Below are 7,489 nucleotides of genomic sequence, written 5' to 3' on the forward strand. Positions count from 1 at the left end.
GGAGGTCCTGGGTCTCCCCAAGATGCGTGGCTAGATGATGCTCGGGCTCCGCTGCTGTGGTGCCCAGGCAGCTCCGAGTAGGCGTCCGCGCACACAGCTCCGCATCCGCAGCAGCATCCCGCCGCCCCCGGCGCGTGTTTAAATGCCAGTCGTGCAGGAAGTCCCCGAGAACTGGCAAAGCCCAGCCGGCCCCACGGTCCGGGCGACGCGAAGCCGAGCAGGGCGCCGCCATGTCTGTGGGCAGGCTCTCTGCGATCGCGCGGACTCTATCTGCAAACTGATGCTTCTAGAGTCCTGTGGGAAAGCACTGGTATTTCCTTCCCAGCCCTGGGGATTTGTCTCAGGAGCAGCGCCCTCTCAGGGACAGGAATGGCGCCTAAGACAGCCTTGACCTACTCTCCCTGTTTTGAGACCCAGTTCCTTTGGTTACTGAGGTCAGTTCCCTGTTTATCTGGGGAAGATTCCACTGTTGGGGAGTATTTTTTCTTGGGGCATGGAAAGAAGAGTCTGATGTCAGATGACATAAAATAATCTCAAATACCAGTACCAGTAATTAAACTTTTCTTTAGGCCTGGGTTGAAGACAAAACTGTTTCCCTCCCCTGCCACAATAAAACAGGTAACACACATGTAGGGAGTGTGTGCTAAGGGGCAGCGACATAATTTGCACAACTACGCACAAAGCTGAGTGCAGCAAGGCAGACCTGAGAATTACAGCAAACACGAGAAGAGGGATGTGGAAACCGGGATCATCTTTTGCTTTTCTGTGGAAAATCTGTAGGCATCACGGGAAACACGGCTGTGAGATGGATCTTCAAGAATGAACCGAGAGAAAGGAAAGGAAGGTATTTGAGGACAAGTAAAGGGTTCTTGTAAAGAAAGGGAGTCTTGGTGCATCCGGGGCAGTGTAAACAGTTTGGCAGAGCTTCTTTCAAAAAGCTGGAAGGTATGATTACAGACAATCATGGAAGGATGTGCACACCAGGACAGGGAAGCCCCATAATGGCTCTATTAACAAAATACCCACCCCTGAGATCTCAGAAGATATTCCCAACTCAACATCACATCATCCCCGTGGGGAAGAACATCCCATAGCATCTCCAGCAATGCCAAGCAGAGTGGTGGAGAAACCACCAGGTACGGCAATGGGTGGGGGCAGCAACACTGAAGGGACTTAATGACAGTATTAACACTATTGAGCAGTGTGATGGCAAGTCATTCCTTCTACTCAGGCAGAGGGCTCCCACTGTCCTCCCTTGAGCGGACAAGTAGCTAATGGACCAGGTGAGGTTGGAGAAACTGGGAGCATAAGAGGCTGGGGGAACTGTCCAGAAGGTCAGGGAACAGCAACAATGGGGAAGAAGGAGAGGTGAGATTCCAGAGACTCTGGCACAGAGTTGACAGCGGGATAAATTATAAAGAGGAAAGGATGGCAACTCAAAGCCTAAGGCAGTTTCAGATTTTCTACTGCTGGGGACCAAACAGTGGAAGAGCTCTTGCAGTAATTGAGGAAGCTGGCAAGGGGGCAGAATGAATAGATGTGTTTGAGCTACAGTGGGCCGCCCTTGGAACATGCTTGTGTGAGTGGCAGATGCATGGGTGTGCTGACACTGTGGGATTTCCGTGGGGACCATTAGAGAGGGTGCTGAATGGAATTTCCTTAGTTCAGGTCTCCTGACCCCTTGTTGAACCCAAAAGTGGACTCTCTTCTTCTGAGCACTGTAGCTAGGACTGAGAAATCACATAGTTTCCCATTTTACGTTAGCGCCAGCATGCGAACCTAAGAGACAATATCACAGTTATTTATTGACTCAGTGGTGCAGGGATGGAAATCCAGGCTGAATTGTCTAAGAAAATTGACAAGGTGCAGCTAAGGTGTCTATAGAACCATGGTCCACAAATAACTTAGCTATTCCATTCACAAGAAGGATAGACAATAAGGAGGTAGCAGGGAGGAGGGAGCAATATCGGAACATAAACTGTGGGAACCACCCAGTGGGGGGCCTTTTCACTGCCGCAGTGGGGAAGATGATGCAGTTTTAGCATAGAGATAGACCAGTACAATAATGACAGAGTCAAAAATTTCAGCAAACACAGAAACATGACACACAGAGAAGTTGCCCTAGAGATTGCAAGCATGTCACCATAGGCCAGGAAGAAACCCTTAAACAAAGCCCAAAATACAAACAGCAAATGGGAAAGAAAAATGTTTGGAATTAGTAGAAACTAAGAAGACTGGAGCAGGAGAATCATGAGTTCAAAGCCTAGGCCTGGAGAGTGGGTGAAGCCCTTGCTATGAAGCCTGAAGATCTATTTGGGTCTACAAAACTCCCAAAAGCAGGGTGGGTGTGATGCCCTGCCTACTGTCCCAGCACCCAGGCAATGACAGGACATTCCTGGAGTAAGTCCATCTTAGCCAAAACTCTGGGTTTAACAAGAGACCCTGCCTCAAGGTATAAAGTGGGGAATGATGGAGGAAGACAGTGTTGGCTTCAGAGCTCACATAGATGCATACTTAAAAATCACACTCAACTCCCCACATGTGTGCCCACAAACCAGCAAACATATAGGCAAATTTATATGTATCAGATATACATGCATATATGAAAAAAGTTCAAGGCTTGTGCTGTAGGATGAGTTCCAGGTCAACATGGGCAGCTTAGAGAGACCCTGTCTCAAAAACTTCAACAGAGATGGGCTACAGCTCAGTGGAAAAGCAACACACTTACCTAGAATGTACCAGGACCCAGGTTCACTATCCAGTAAAACACACACACACACACACACACACACACACACACACACACACACACACGCGCCTGAAGAGCATGCATTTCTATTTCAAGACTATACAAAAAGCATCCTTCCCCCGTAGCTCCCCTGGAACTCAACTTTTTGCAGCAGCATTTATCTCTAATCCTGCTGTCTCTAATTCAGCAAACAACCCCTGTGCTGACCATGTGTGCTGGAGGGGGGATGCTCAGTCTTACCACCTGTAATAGAGCGGTTCCATGCCCCTTTGGTCTTTGGTCTTTGGTAGGCAACGCTAACGGCAAGAAGCTTTACATCCAGGCCTCAGCTCAGGTTTGCAAGGGTGATGGTGGCAGTGTTGGTTTTCTGGATTAGGGGACAGAATACTTAAAGCACGCTTAGCTCAGTGCCTGGTCTACTAAGAGCGCCTCTCCATATCATTAGCTCTTTAGTATAATCACTGTAACTTTTATTCACTTCATGGTACTGCCCTGTATCATGTTCAATAAGCTTTTTAATAAGCTACTGATAAGGTTAATACTCAATAACTTTAATATTTAATAAGTTACTTAATAAGCTCTGAACAGCTCCGTCTGGTCCATTTGTGTCCTAACTGGGGGTGGTTCATTAGCTCCAGGGAGTATAATTGCTGATAAGAGGAGCTGTGACATTCGTTGCTAATAGTAGGAGCTGTGACATTCATGCAGTCCGTTGGGGATGTCGCTATGAAATGTACCTCCTTCTGCTCGTCTCCTTTCTCCTCTCTTTGGCGCCAAGACTACCACCATCTGGAAAGAGGTAACGGGAGAAGATGGAGGTGAAGTGGCAATCCAGCATGAAAGCTTCACCTTTCCAGGGGAAGTTAGGGGAATCAGGAAGTATCCTCCGGGCACAACCAGTCACCTGCAATCAGGACCATTTTAGGTCTCACAACCCCTGTCCCCTCCCCATAACCCAGTGTGCCTCCTAGAGCATCACGCTCATAAACAAGGGTTTTGGTACTGAAATGCCTGCTTCTACCATGCAGAGTTCCTTGGAACCCCTACCCTCCATAACCCATTAGTCCATTCCCCATCTCTCCAAATGACTGCCGCCATCAAGTCCCACCTCACTGGTCCGTGTCTGTTCTGAAGAGTTGCGCGGACAGCTTTCCCACAGGAGTAAACCTTTCTCCTCCTCCTCTTCGTTTCCTAGCCACCTCACATGATTCCAGGATTCCCATGACTTCATTCATCTTCCTTCGCTGTACATGTCTTCCAAGTGGTCCCATAGTTTACTCCTAAAAAACAACAGAGAAGACTCAGTTACATACAGAGAAATGCCAGTTGTTCCTACTGAGAACTATGTGAGCCGTATCATCCTGAGTTGTGCTGCTATAATAAAAGACTCCAAGCAAGGTGGTTTATAGTGACTATAGACGTATATGCTCCTAGTTCTAGATGCAGGAAAGTCTAAAATCCTACTTAGTAGCCCTTGAGGTAGCAGGATGATGTCATCCCATTATCCTAGGTATAGCAGAACAGTACTCACCGGAGAAACCCACCATTTCAAGCAGGAAAGCCCATCCCAGGGAGGCTGTGGAGAGTATCTAGGTTTATGAAAATGCTAGTTGGGCTAGCTCAGTTTCTTGTCAGAGAAGCTCAGCTTCAAAAAGCTGGACATTTGGAACTGACAAAACACGTGAGCCCTAATTGGAGGACCTCTTCCTCGCCTCCGTTGCCGCACTCTGCTTTCGTGGCACAGTGTTCACAGAGAGGGGTGCTGCCTTTAAAGTCCGGCACACCATCTCAGGAGTTTCAGAGGGGAAGGGAGGATGCTGTGCAGAGTATTCAGGCTCAGGAGTCAGAAAGCGTTACCTCCCAGGGTACCCTTTCTTGAGCAGTCTTTCATCTTGGCTACTTTTCCCTTTTCCTTTGGTTTAACAACAACAACAAAAAACAAAAAACCAAAAAACAAAAACAAAAAAACACAAGAAACCCACAACAACAACAAAATCCCAAATTTCAGCATTCTAAGAAGTAACTTGACTCTTGAGGGTATGGGGGAATAGGCAGGTAAATGGCACAACACAGTGTCGGAGGAGAGGAAGTACGAATCCTCCCTAGAACCGGCAGCTAGTTTAGTTCTGAGCAGAGTTCTTCTTCTTCCTCCCCCTCTTCTTCTTCCTCTTCCTCCTTCTCCTCTTTCACTCTCTTCTTGAGACAGGGTCTCACTATGTAGCCCTGGCTGTCCTGGAACTCACTTTGTAGACCAGGATGTCCTCAAATTCAAAGAGATTCTCCTGCCTCTGCCTCCTGAGTGCTGGGATTAAAGGCGCACACCATGACACCAAACCTCAGAATTCTTTTTGATCAAAGCAGGACCACGCCTGTGGTTTCAATCCCAGATAAGCCAGCCTATCCCAACAGAGCAGGATACTGATTGTAAGAAAAACAGGCAGAGCATAAAACCCTGGGGCCAAAGGGCAGTGAAGCAGAGCAGGTTTCTGAGTTCCTTTCTTGGGCTGGCCAATGAGGTTTCTGTATTTCTCTCTGAAGGGAACTAGAGAAAGCTTCAGGGGAGGGACCCTAGCTTCCTAGGCTTGGTCCTGGGCCAGTGTAGGCTGCATCCTTCATTCATTGCTAGTGGGATTCTTGTTAAACAAATAGGAAGCTTGGAGATGTGAATTGCCTGTAGTTGGCCAATGATCATAAAACAGCAATATCATAAAAATGTCTACAAGGACACAGAAACTGATAGAGGCAGAAGATAAAAGTGTGAATTAGTTAGAAATACAAAAACAGACAGGGGGGGACTCAGAGCCTCTTCTGGGGGAGCTGTCCATGTCTATCCTGGCTTGCTACACATCAGACACAACTTACTTCTCTGTTTTAAATGTGTAGGTCTATCGTCTATTCTTTACCTTTTTAAGTGGTAAAATTTGTGTGTGGTACTTGGGTAAGTTTGAAAATGTCCTATTGCAAAGGTTATTGATTTTATTCCCTATGGTTTCTTATTACACTCGACTTCGAAAGTGTTCCTCTGTCGAAAACGTGAGAACATTTTGTCTTTTCTTTCGTAAGCTTTACGTTTTTGTTTGTATCTTTTATAGTCATTGTCTCTTGAAGGAGACCAATCTGCTTGAAAGCCTTTCTGGCCTTGCTACTTCTTCCAGTCAAATCATCGTCCATTCTCCTTGAGAAGTTGTTCAGTGCCTGTAAGTCCTTTTCCAGGTTGTCTGCATGTCTCAGGAGCTTTTATCCACTTTTTGTGAGGTGGTGCTCAACTCATGGAAACTCTGTGACTCTCTAACTTCACGGCATCTGTCACCCTCTCTGAACACGGCTTCCACATCCTCCCTTTCTTCCTGCCATTCTCTCTCTCCTCTTTTTCTTACCCTTTTCCAATCTTTCATTCTCTTTAACTGAAAAGTAATTATGAAAATTTGGGATAATTTCATTTCCTTTCTTTTCTATGCACACACACATACTCACGTAATCAATTATCCCTCTTGTTTGGTGTGTCAGCCGCTGGTGGGTAGCTGTGTCTGAATTGCCTGACATAGCTGCTTAAGGAAGGAAGGTTTATTCTAGTTCATGATGGTCATGGGGTTTGGTCCATGGTCAGCTGGCTCCATGGCTTTAGGTGGAACATCCCAACATCAGGAATTGATGGCTGAAGTTCTTCTCTCCCACCTGGACAGGGGAAGTAAGAAGAGACTGGAGGCCTATGTGATCTTCAAAGACACACACACACACACACACACACACACACACATATCCTCTTTTCTCAAGTTAGACCCCATCTCTCACTGTTTGCACAACCTCTTAAAATAATGCCATCATCTAGGAACAACACATTCAAACTATGAGTCTCTCTCTCTCTCTCTCTCTCTCTCTCTCTCTCTCTCTCTCTCTCTGTGTGTGTGTGTGTGTGTGTGTGTGTGTGTGTGTGTGGGGATGCATATCAGATTCAAACTTGAAGGGCTAGAAAGAAAGAAAATCTACAAAGGAGAGTATCTTTATTGTAATCTGGCCTCAAATTTATCAAACATGTTTGTCGGTCATGCCTGACAACTAGGCAGTGTCCCCTGAGTGTTATTTCTGGGATCCCTGGACAGATGGTAACACCATTCTGAGGACCTGGGGCCACTGTGGCCCAGTAGGCTGGAGACACTGTTATCAAGGGTCTCTCTAAGGTGAAAACCCTGTCCTGGCATCTCCTCAAAGGGCTCTTCCTTTATACAATGGGACAGAATGCACATGTCAAAGATACAGGGAGATTTAATTGATAGAAAATTCAATGTGCATCAGGACTATGATAGCACTGCCAAGATAATCACGCAGTGCTCCTTGCCTGAAATCAGCCTAGGTAATACTGCGCTCAGTGTTGCCAGAGTCTCTGTGGAGACCTTGGTTCTTATTCCCAATGACATCTCCAAGGGCCATTGCTCTCTCAGATTAAAAACAAAAAAGCTGAATCTTGGGCCCCAGACCTCAGCAGAGCAGGGAAGACACACCCATTTTCCTGAATGTTCCCTCGCAGCTCACAGTCAACTACATTACCTACGTTACTGACTTAACCACCTAGGAGGCTCCTGATGGTGTCTGCAAAGGCTCATTTGACTGTGAGGGAACGGGTTGCTAAGCTGGGTTTTGAATAATTGGATGTGTTCCATTTTAAGAAGTGCTATTTGAAATGGCTGAACCCAAAGCAATCCATCCACCAGTGTGGCTTTAAGGCTTTCTGGGTCTCAGTGA

Source organism: Microtus ochrogaster, unplaced genomic scaffold (genome assembly GCF_000317375.1).
Source record: "Microtus ochrogaster isolate Prairie Vole_2 unplaced genomic scaffold, MicOch1.0 UNK26, whole genome shotgun sequence".
In the NCBI taxonomy this organism is placed as follows: Eukaryota; Metazoa; Chordata; class Mammalia; order Rodentia; family Cricetidae; genus Microtus; species Microtus ochrogaster.